The 11,939-nt window shown below is 31.5% G+C and overlaps 1 long non-coding RNA gene across 1 annotated transcript; it reads right to left on the bottom strand.

The window, feature by feature from the left end:
- Window positions 1–200: 200 nt before the first annotated feature.
- LOC18103760 (uncharacterized) lies at window positions 201–1,355 on the bottom strand. The gene is made up of 2 exons (XR_002976900.2): window positions 1,221–1,355; window positions 201–1,136 (listed from the first exon to the last, which is right to left on the bottom strand). It is a non-coding gene; the product is annotated as an uncharacterized LOC18103760 (long non-coding RNA).
- Between the last annotated feature and the right edge of the window lie 10,584 nt (window positions 1,356–11,939).

Raw genomic sequence — 11,939 nt, 5'->3', positions numbered from 1 at the left:
ATCAGAGTTAATTTTTTAAATTTATAAACAGTTAAATTCTAGACCCGGACTAAACTAAGAAGCTTAACATTTATTCAATTAAATATTGGAGGATAAAATAAAAAAAATCAATCTAAAAATCTTGAAAATAAAACAAAATACAATAATAAAAAAATTAAATTTGATAGGAAAAAAACAAAAAATATGATGAAATTATCAAAAAAAAAAAACAACTGCAAAAACCATTTATAAAAATAACAATAAAAAAACCAGAACCACATCCGATAAATCTAAGTACTCCCCTTTTCTTTTTGTCTTTTTCTTTTTGTCTTCATGGAGAGAACACATGGCGAAGAATGATCCGCGTGTGCGCGGAAGGCGAGAGACGTTGACATTGAGCTGGTATGGCTGGTTCATCCAAACTTGATGGTGATGGCACACTGCATGATGGATCTTCTTCAGCTATTAGTGGAAAGACAACCCATTTGAAGGTCACGATCGTTGTAAGCTTATCTCTTCGCATCGGTGGTTGTTTTCCTCAAACTCAAACGCAGGGTGGAATTGTAAACAAATTCAATTTTTTTCTTACCAATGCCAAAAACAATTTGACTCATTGCGAAGTATGTTAATGCTAAAGTTGTGGTCATGTGGAAGGATAAAGAGCTAGAAAGAGATAGCTGTCATGAAATATTGAATGCAAGGGACGTGTGACTTATGGCAGTGCATGGACGGGCCTCTATTGAGTTTTGAACAAAACAGACCTGAAGGTGTTTTGCAACCATAAAAGCACAGAGTCCCCATTCAATTGCAGAGCCAGACCTGCATAATCAACCTCCATATGAAACACATCACCCTGCCTAAAGCAAATAACAGGCATGCATGCATGCCTAGCACAACCAGGAACAAAAGAACACCAAATTAGAAATAAATCACGAAGGCGAGCAACCAAAGAAAATAGCAGAGCACTTACACATGGCCTAAACCTGAATCAACAAACCTAAAAAAAGAAAAGAGAGACCAGAAAGTGCTGCCAAAAAAGCATACCTGTAACACAAAGACTGCAATGACAATGTCACAAATAGAGCAACAAAGAGCATTCTAAACCGTAGAGCATAAGGCGTTTGCCACAGAGAATAAAAGACAGAGAAACAGACAACCTGACCAAAGCAGCAGCAAGAAAAAAAAAGCACAAAAAATATCAAAACTGGAAAAAAAGAAACCCTGGAAGAATAAACAACAACCTGAAACTTAAGACCAAAGCAATCACATTAACAGGATTCCAACCACAGCTGGACCATTGAGAAAAAGATAGAAAACAGAGATGCAAAGGCAGGGGGGAAAAACAGAGAGAAAGTGGCATATGAACGCTACTACATGTCTCCCAAATAGACAGTGACAATCTAATCCATTAGTATAAAATAGCCATAATCCCATAGCACAGGAGAGGCACACCATACCAGGAAGTTGTACCTTGTCAAAATCGCAAGTTGACTTATAAAATTGCATGATTTTACGAGTCAACATGTATTTAACATATAAAATGGGACTAAAAACTTGAAAACCAGTAAAATCGGTCAAATCAGTAAACTCAGACTGATTTTATAAGTTTGAAAGAAGTATAAAATTGTGCAATCTGATAATCTGTATTTTAGCGTTTTCATTGTTCCAAATTTATATCTTGCAAAACTTGTGCAATCTGATAATCAAAGGCTTGATTTTGAATATAATTATTATAATTTTTTTAACGATATAAGTTATATGTGGATTTCATTTCTGTAAAATAAAAATACTTATTCATTCTCACAGTTTCGTATGTAAACTATTAATATATCAATTGGCATATTCCTCTGTTTTAGTTGGCAAATATATAGAATAAAAGTTGTAAATTGGGATGCTTGACTCATGAAGTAATTAATGTTAAATGACCTATCAAAATTTAAAGGAACTCGTTTCTTATAAATGACGAAGTAAGTGAGTCGATTTGTCCAAGAAGTAGAGAAATGAATGTGAAAAAAATAAAGGTGTTTGGACTTTTCTATTGTTTATTTCACTTTTATTTTAATTGTGTTATATTGTTAATTACTACTTGACTGGAATTATTAATATATAATTAATTAAAATATTTTACTTATGATTTTATAATTTTACAATTCAAGTTTACGATACAAGTTATATTATATATGAGATGGCATCCCCGCGCGTTGCCACGGGCTTATAAAACAAATGTACTTGATAGTGTTATAATTATAAACCAGCGTTAGATAAGTAATAGAAATTAAAGGTATGATGAAGCCAATATTTCATGATGGAAAAAAAAGTTGTGTTGGTGATAAAAAACTTAGAGACTGAACAAAATGATTTGTAGCAATCCACAGTGTTTTATGAGGAAAGATACAATACTTTCCCCACATGATTTAACTTTTCTGTTAATAAAAAGCAAAAAAAATTACAAAGCTAAATTCTCTACCAACTTAATATAAAAAAATCGACAAAGATAATTTTGGAAGGAAAAAAACTCATGAGAAAAAATGTTGTGGCAATTGACAATGTTTTGTGAGGAAAACTAGTGTGCTTTCCCCAATAAAATCGACAAAAACAATTTAAAAAAATCATAAAAAAAACCATTTAGAGAAATACCGTAGCAATCCACAGTGTTTTGTGAGGAAAATTACAACACTTTTCTCGTATGATTTAGCTTTATTGTAATTATAATTCTTAATCAACTTAATATTAAAAAAAAATCGACAAAGATAATTTTGAAAAAAATCATAAAAAAAATCATGTGGAAAAACACTACAGCAATTCACAGTATTTTAAAGAAAAAAATTACAAAGCTAAATTCTCAATCAGCTCAATATTAAAAAAATAAAATCGACAAATATAATTTTCAAAAATAAAAAAAACTAAAATAGAAAAACCATGTGGGAAAACACATTAGCAATCCACAATATTTTAAAGGAAAAAATTACAAAACTAAATTTTTAATCAGCTCAATATTAAAAAAGTAAAAATAATAAAAATAATTTTGGGACAAAAAAAATGGAGAAAGTACTGTAGCAATCCACAGTAACAAGTGAGGAAAGCTACAGTACTTTCCCCACTTTCCCCACATGTTTTAGCTTTATATATAATGATTTTTTTTCCTGAAACTATTGTTTTTAACTATATAGGATAAACGATAACAAAGTCAATTTCAATTAAAAAGAAAAAAAAATCCTACCAAACTTGTAAACTGGAACAACTTGGGTTACCCTAGCAAATAGATAAACCATTTTAACATTGTAAAAAGGCAAAATGAAAAGAATAAATTACAAAATTTAATTTTCAATTACATCAATATTAAAAAAATAAACAAAATTTTTTTTAAAAAAATAATAACAAAAATTTTAAAAAAGTGAAAAATAGTAATATGTTGTGAGTGAAAAAAAATTACAAAGCGAAATTTTTAACCAACTCAATATTAAAAAGTAAAATTGACAAATATAATTTTGCGGAAAAAAAACAAAATAAGAAAAGAAAAGAGAGGAAAGTACTGTAGAAAAAATAAAAAAATAAAAAGTAATACATTGTGAGTGAAAAAAAAGTGAAAAAAAAAAAGTGAGAAAAAAAAAAGTAATACACTGGAAAAAAAAAGTGCAAAAAAAATAAACTGGTCGGAGCTTCATTTAATGCTCCATCATGACCTCTCAAGCTACGTACATTAATGGCCGAGCAAGCAACCGAAAGTGTCTTGCAATCCCTGAAGATGAGACAGCCTCTCTCTCAAATGTAACAATCAGCAGCACAAGCGAGTGGCAAACCACCCTGTCCTCCACTTCTCTCCTCTCAAACTTAGGTTTTTTTTTTTTTTAATATAAAATGACTTAGAACTGCATTTGTTTTGCAGAAGATTCAAACGGATACTTGCAATCTAATCTAAATAATAAATAATAATTAAAAAAAACATTGGTTGATGGGTTCAAAAGTATGGAGTGACTTCTGTTTTATTATCAGTAAAAACAATGAATAAATTAAGTAGTTAATTCTTTTTTCTTGTGGACATTACAACTGCATGTGAATTGGCTACGTTTTTATTCTAAAATCAACCAAACAAACAATGGTTAGTTGAATTACCAAAATTTGAATTAATGGCATCCACAAACGTTGGTGGGTGGTTGAATTAATGGCAGCAGCGGATTTCAAATTGCATCTCACTTCTTACACTCTTTCTTGATGCAGAAACACACTCGGAGTGAACTCATAATGTCAAAATTAACTAATAAATCGAGTTCAACAATTATTTTTTAATAATTTTTATTTAATTATATGATGAGAAAAATAAAGTCGCCACTATCATTCATAGAAGCGCATTGATTTTGCGCCACCACTTGAAGGCTCCCATAAACTATTTCCTTGATCATAGAGTACAAGCTTTCCATCATCAGTCAGTTTTAAAGTATACCCTTGTGGTGCTGGTTCTGCATTAGCAAACCACACGACGGTTGTCTCAGGAATGTTATTGAACAAGAAGTGGTTCTCGTTATCATTGAGCAGTTTCTGAAATCCAAAGGCAAATTCTTGATTAGGAGAAAGCCATGAAGGGTTTGCAGCAAGTGAAGATAGTGATGAGCCTTTATGTAGGGTTCAGTAAAGTCGATGGAAAAAACTTCTGGTAAGAGAAGCGGAAGAAGAAGAGAAGCAAAGAGAGATTGAAGAAGATGGAGATTTGAATAAGCTACGCATTCCTTGGTTTCTTGCTCCAGATAGAATCTATAATCATCTTCTTATTTATTCTTGAAAGATTTGTTTGGTGTTGTGTGTGACTTCTTTGCAGTTTCTGAAATGAAGAGGTGGAACTTCTCAGAATTTTGAATTGATCAAATGCTTGTACAGGGAAAGTCTTGCAAGACAATGCAAAATATCCAATACTTTTTCCAAAAATCCAGCTATTGCTAACACAAAATCAGGATAAAATAACTTCTAAAATCAAAATCTAATTGCTTATGTTCATGAATAGAAACAAAGGAATTAAGAAAAGACACAAGATTAAATACATTCCAGGATGGTTCTAGTGTCTAATCCATACAATGAATTTAGGAGTTATTGGTTTGAATTCTTGTTTTTTTTGGAAACAGAATGCTCCATGGAGCTTCAGTAACTAATATAGAAGACATTTTTGAAGGTTGGAGCGACTATGCATGCAATAATCTTACAAGCAATAGTTTAACATAATTAATGACAATAGTTACCCAGAAGAACCATATACATATTACTCCATCAACTTTAGGAGCTGATAGGTTTAAATAGAATAGAACAAATGTAAATTTTAATATTCCCGTGTAATAGCCAGATTGGGACAACCTACAAGATGTGAGAATCAGAATTTAAGCTGAAATAAAGGTCACAGTCCAACTTTCTCTCAAAAGAAAAGGCTAAACTACTATGAGATAGCTCAAGAAATTTTAATATTCCCGTGTAATAGCCAGAGGAATCTATGGTTTATTGGTTTAAGCTCCTTCTAGATTATGAGCCACGGAACTAGATAACTCAAGATTACACCAATACAAGGACAGTATTCTCAGCTTGTCCCTCGCCTCTCCCACATCATCTTTAGTAAGACACTGTTGCAAACTACTTTTCAATTTTCCGTATACTTTTCTAGAAAGAGGGGGAAAAAACAAAATGGTGTTAATTCATAACATCTGCAGTAAATTAACTAGAGAAGGAACGAAAGCATGGTGACAATTCATGGGAGTTGATGCTAACCATCATGTAATGGCTTCTAGCCACCCAATTTGGGGAGGCCAGAGATTGTGCACCCAAGGCTTTTTGAGAAATTGCATCCACAAATTCCAAAGATCATGAGAACAAGGAATAAACACAGGTGGCTCATAAAGAAAACCAACACCACCGGGCATGAATAGTCCATTACGTGCTAAGATGACTCTTGTAGTAACGATAACCAATTAATTCAATCCAAGTTGATGAAAGCTCTACATGAGCACGAGGAAAAGACAGGTACATAACCATAGAGAACGATGAAATATCTAATGTCTCTACTTTTACATAAAGAAATGGTGAAAATAGAAATCAAGTAGCCAAGCAGAAAAATTAATGAGTGAAAGGTATCTGCCATGAAGCTGTTTATTCATTGATCTCCATCGGCTAACACAACTTGGGATATACGTCTTTGATTTTCCATAGAAGTATCGTGATTTTAACCTTGACGACAAGGTATTCATACAAGTGTTTTCCCAGTAAAATCAAGGTGGTAGCATGATGACAGTTGGTACTATCTTATCTAGCGATGATTGCCACACCTGATATTACGAGAACCCGTTTTCTTTCCTGGAAAAGAAAAGGCTTTTTAGTGCAGAGAGAAGAGAAATATTTGAAACTTATAAAAAATATAAAGAAGTCGTAACTTAATATTGTATTTATCAGTAACCCTAACCGGTCATTTTAGAGTTATAAGATAAGGAAAAAATTATGCTAGAGAAAAGATTTTATTACCTTAAAGCATTTTTTATAAGTTAAGTTGTATTGCTACTTGTCTTTTATTTCTAATGGAATGTTGTGTCTAATATGCCAATGATCTTCATACATGGGTCGTAATGGGTCTACTCCAATGAATGATAATCCTTTTTCTATTCTTTATATGTTAAGAAGCAATCTGTTAACACTAATCAATAACAAAATAAATATAAGTGCGGAAAACTTAAATGAACAAGTTATTTGATCACAAAGGAAAAACTTTTTGAAGAACTTTTCAAAAGATAAAAAAAAACATTTAGGGCAACCAAAACCAGAATAGACAACTTTTACTAGTTTAGAAGATTACATGATGAGTATTTTCAGCTACAAATCCTTTGTATCTATATTACCTTACTTGTCAAGAAAAACACTATGTTTTGTCTTCTACCACAATAGCTTGCAAGAACACCTAATGATCTTAAGCTGTTGTCGTCCTAATTAGAACATTTAGTTGCTAACAGTTAACATAAGAACTCCCTCTAGGATTGGAGTCTACAGGATATCCAACTCTTCAGTAAACAATTCTCTTTGAGAATTTTCTTCACACCATTGTGTCAAGAGAATGTGCTGCTAAACTCTATATAACTCTTTAGCTGGTTGGGCACTCTTGCTCCACTACAAGTGCTGCTATCACAAATGCTTTTGATTGTCCTTATATACATATTCATGTGATAAGGACATGAACCTTTGATAAATATTATCTTCAAGCTTCCTAGTTTGTTACATTCTTAACAGATTGTTAATGTGTTTCATAAAAACACTTCTCTGATAGTTATCTTTGGATAACTTGTATTTTTTTTTTTTGATAAAACTTATCTAATCTTTCTATATAATTTATTCAAAATACAAATAAAATAATAATCACATTATATCCTATAAGATAAACTTGACTAATTCTTTATATAATTTGGATAAGCTAACAATCTAAATAAATTCCTCTCCATCAACGCAAACAATCTTTCACTAATCAAAGTCAATCATTTTGACATTTACAATCTCTATATTTGGCTAATTTGTGACAAAACATAATAAGGTTGAATTAACATGCAAGTAATTCAAATAGTTCAATCATAAGTAGATATTGCAATAAAGCATACCTGCAAGCACAATTAAAACAGTGTTATGTAGCATGAGAACAATTCATAATATTTTTGCAACAACATCTTAACAGTTCCTCACATCTTTCATACAAACAATTTATAACATATTAAAATAATACTTCATGCAACATGTTGCATTCTAACAGTACATAATATGTTAACAAACTATCATACTTTAAATATTGTTATAAAACTAATTGCATTAAGTTTAAAGTGCATCAAGTATTCAACATGGAGGTTCCTATGCTAAAACAATATCCTAGTTATTACAAACTATAATATTTAATATTCATTTCTAATTAAAAATAAGTAAAATTCCAAAAACAAAAAAACAAAAAAAATAATATGATGGTAAACTTACTCCAACTTTTTTGCATCCTTTACGTGTATCTTTGTCTCCCTCTTGGGTTAACACCAATCTTACTCTTTATCTTCACCAACAACAGACTGATACACATGTTTGACATCCAAGGTGAGTTAAATAAGTCTGTCATTAACCTACACAATATCTTGTTGCATACTTATTAGCAATTTGTCAATAACATCAATCTTTTGTTCCCACTTACCAGTAAAATTATCAAACTTGTTTGATAGTACTTGAAATTGTGAATTTATAAGAGGGAGTAAGGGGTTAGTTTAAGGAGTTTCAGGCTGAGAAGAGATAGACTCTTCAGGATGTGACCTCTTTTTACTGACCACAATTTCATATATGACAACAGTTGTAAGATAGGATATCCTTACCATTGTTGTAGAAAGGTTAGATGCAAGATGAAGAGGATGAGCAAATGGTTTGTCTTAGAAATTTCTTTTGTATTTATCATAATATGTCAAGTAAAGATGAAGATATTTTAGTGTTCATATCTTTGCTTTCTTTGCTGTTAGCTTTGGCCGAACTCTTCTAGGTAGGGATCTTAAAATCTTCCTTACAATTCACGAGTACTCTATTTTTTCTCTTATATTGAATTTGGAATTTACAATATCATTAAGTTTTGCGTAAAACTCATTTAAAGATTCATATTCCAGCAATTTTATCTCCTCAAATCTTGAGATTAACATTAATAATTTGGAATTTTTTGTCGTCTTGGTTTTTTCGTGAGTAATTTCAATAATATCCTAAGCTTCTTTGGCTATTTTACATATAGAGATTCTTTTAAATTCATCAAGAGACATTGCCATGAATATAACATTCAGGCCTTTATTATTCCAATTACAATTAGTGGATTCATCTCTGGTCCAATTGTTGAAAGGTGTTTTAAGCTTGGTTCATCAATGCTTAACTAAGTGCCGAACTTTCTCGATTAGTGATTTGAGGAAAGTTGTCATCCTCACCTTCTAGTAGGCATAGTTCTCACCATTGAATTGCGGTGGTGAAGTCAATGTTGACATATTCAATAGGGAAAATAGATCTCACTCTAGAATGAGTGAACTTGCTCTGATACCACTTGAAAGTCTCATTTTTGTTCCTCGTATGTTAAGAAGCAATTTGCTACACTGATTAGTAACCAAATAGATGTAAGTGCGAAAAAATTAAATGAACAAGTTATTTGGTTATGAAGGGAAAACCTTTTGAAAAACTCTTCAAAAGACACAAAAAAAAAAACTCTTCAGGACAGCCAAACCCAAGATAAACAATTCTTACTAGTTTAAAAGATTACAAGATGAGTTTTTTCAACTACAAATTCTTTATACCTATACTACCTTGCTTGTCAAGACAAACACTCTGTTTTGTCTTCTACCATAGTAGCTTGCCAGAACACCTGGTGATCTTCAAGCTATTGGCATCTTAGCTGGAACATCTAGTTGCTAATAGTTAATATAAGAACTCTTTCTAGAAGTTTGTTGGCTCTCCAACCCTTAAGCGAACAATTATCATTAAAAAATATATGCTATGAAACTCTATGTAACTTTTTAGTTGGTTGGGCACTCTTTCTCCGCTACTAGTGTTGATCGTTTTTCTAATGTTTCTAATTATCCTTCCTTATATACACATCCATGTGATATGGATAAGAACCTTTGATAAAAAAATATCTTCAAGCTTCCTAATCTATTATGTTCTTAATAGATTGCTAATATGTTTCACAAAAACACTTCTCTAACAATTATCTTCAGATAACTTGTATTTATATTCTTTTGATTAAACGTATCTGATCTTTCTATATAATTTATCCAAACAAAACATAAACAATCACGCTATATCCTATAAGATAAACTTGACTAATTCTTTATCCAATTTGGATAAACTAACAATCTAAACAAATTCATCTTTATCAATGCAAATAATCCTTCATTAATCAAAGCCAATCATTTTGACATTTACAATGAGATAAACATTGGGTGTACGGGCTCAAGCCTATCTTTTTTACGACGACGCCATTTTTTCCATTTCTATTTACTTGGTGAATTGACATATCTATAACCGACTACTCCTCATCAAGACCCATGACTAATAATAGTCTATCAGTAGATATTAGTTAATAACTAGATGGGACCATATTAGGTTCATTGAACCCAATTCAAATTTTAGGAAGAGTTGTCGCTAAACATCTATTTATGCAACCAAGGTTCATGGACAATGACCGATAAAGGTTATTTATCCTAGGGTGTGTTGTTATTATCAACCACGTTGATGTTTTAGTTTTAGATTTTTTCCCCGATCAGTATTTATGCACACTAATTGAAGATGACTCATGTATGCATAACCATTATCAATGGATAACCATTCAAGGTCAAAATATTTGCATCACACATGAATAGAACACCTTTTCACCCCTAATTGATACCTAAGAGTAATGAATTTTAAGGGTTTATTTACTCTAGGAATTGTTGATGGATGTTTGACTAATGCACTTTAAAACAAGGTTTTGATTTTGTAAACAAAATTACAAGATAAGGGTATTATTCTCATTCAAATCCAAATTAATGACTTGTTATAAGTTCATTTATCTTTAACATTTTAAGTGAATGATACATATCAAAAATGAAAAAAAAATGTTAGAGATTAAGCAAACATGATTTAATAAATGAAATATTTTTTAAAACATTAGAATGTTGACCTTTGTTAAGCAAGGTCTTTTAATATGAGTCGAACCCTTGGTGGGTTTTATAAACAAGTTACAAAATCCACTGCAAATTTATGTATAAGTGTGAACATTATCCTTTTATGTAAAATCAAATTCATTTATAAATAACATAAGGGATTGGCCAAGTAATCAAATATAGGCAAGATGCAAATTTTGAAGAATTCGGCCTAGATACGCACAAAAAAAATTGAAATTACATTCAATGTATTCATAATGCACACAAAGCAAGTCATATCAAAATATCAAACACATAATAAATTCAAATGTCAACACACATGTGCAATCAATCTTAAAGTTTGTTCAATTCAAAAAAATCTTATCTCGGTACACACTAAGATAAAAAACTAAACTTAAATAATTATTCAAAAGATATTTGGGGTTCAAAATGGATCTTTTAGGGGGTCAAAGTGGACTAAAAATGGATGAAATAATGGCTGGACAAGAGGAAAGAGTGATGGCGCGTGACAATTATATGCTAGTGAGGGTTGTTATGTTTAGCATGTTGTTCCACATGCCACCAATACTTGATTGATACATGGAAAGGACAATAAGATATGTCACTCCATGGTCTTTCTTTTAGTGCCAACAATGTTATCCACCGTTACTAATTAAGAGATATTAAAACCAATGAAGTTTTGGTTCCTTTTTGTCTCTCTACTAGTTTTGTCTTCTCTCTCTAACTACTCATATAAAGTTCATTAGGTCACATGATATATGTGGTGTTTAGTACTCGTCAAGAAGAGAAAAATTGGGGTGGTGGTGCTTTGTTTAGAGGTTAGAGGAGAGAGAAATTTCAATGACTATTTTTCTTTTTCCCTGATCTACAATGATGTAAGGGTTTTAGCTTTAATTGATGAAGGGGTTTTATAGAGGGCTCCAATATGAAGAGAATGGTGGTTGTCTTGTCAAAAATAGAAGTCAGAAGTGAGGGAAATTAAAAAGAAAAGTTTTGATTGTTTCTTGGTTCGCTACCACTATTAAGAGAGAAGGAACATCATTGTTATTGTTGTCATGGTTTAGTTGTTAGCATCATGGTTCAACTGATGTCATCATAGGTAGGTTGTTAGCATCATGGTTGGGTTGTAGGTGTTTATGGTAGTGGAGGTTGGTGTTAATGGTGGCTAGGGTTTGATTGTGGAAGAGAGAAAGAAAAAGATGAATAATGATTATTATTTTTTTTCACACAATGGTGGTTAGGGTTTCTGGAGAAAAAGATGAGGTTAGGGTTTTTTTTGTAGTAGCTCCCCCTTTTATTTCGGCTTAATAT

The sequence above is a fragment of the Populus trichocarpa genome, chromosome 12, assembly GCF_000002775.5.
Source record: "Populus trichocarpa isolate Nisqually-1 chromosome 12, P.trichocarpa_v4.1, whole genome shotgun sequence".
Taxonomy (NCBI): domain Eukaryota; kingdom Viridiplantae; phylum Streptophyta; class Magnoliopsida; order Malpighiales; family Salicaceae; genus Populus; species Populus trichocarpa.
This window is presented reverse-complemented; position numbering and strand designations above follow the sequence as displayed.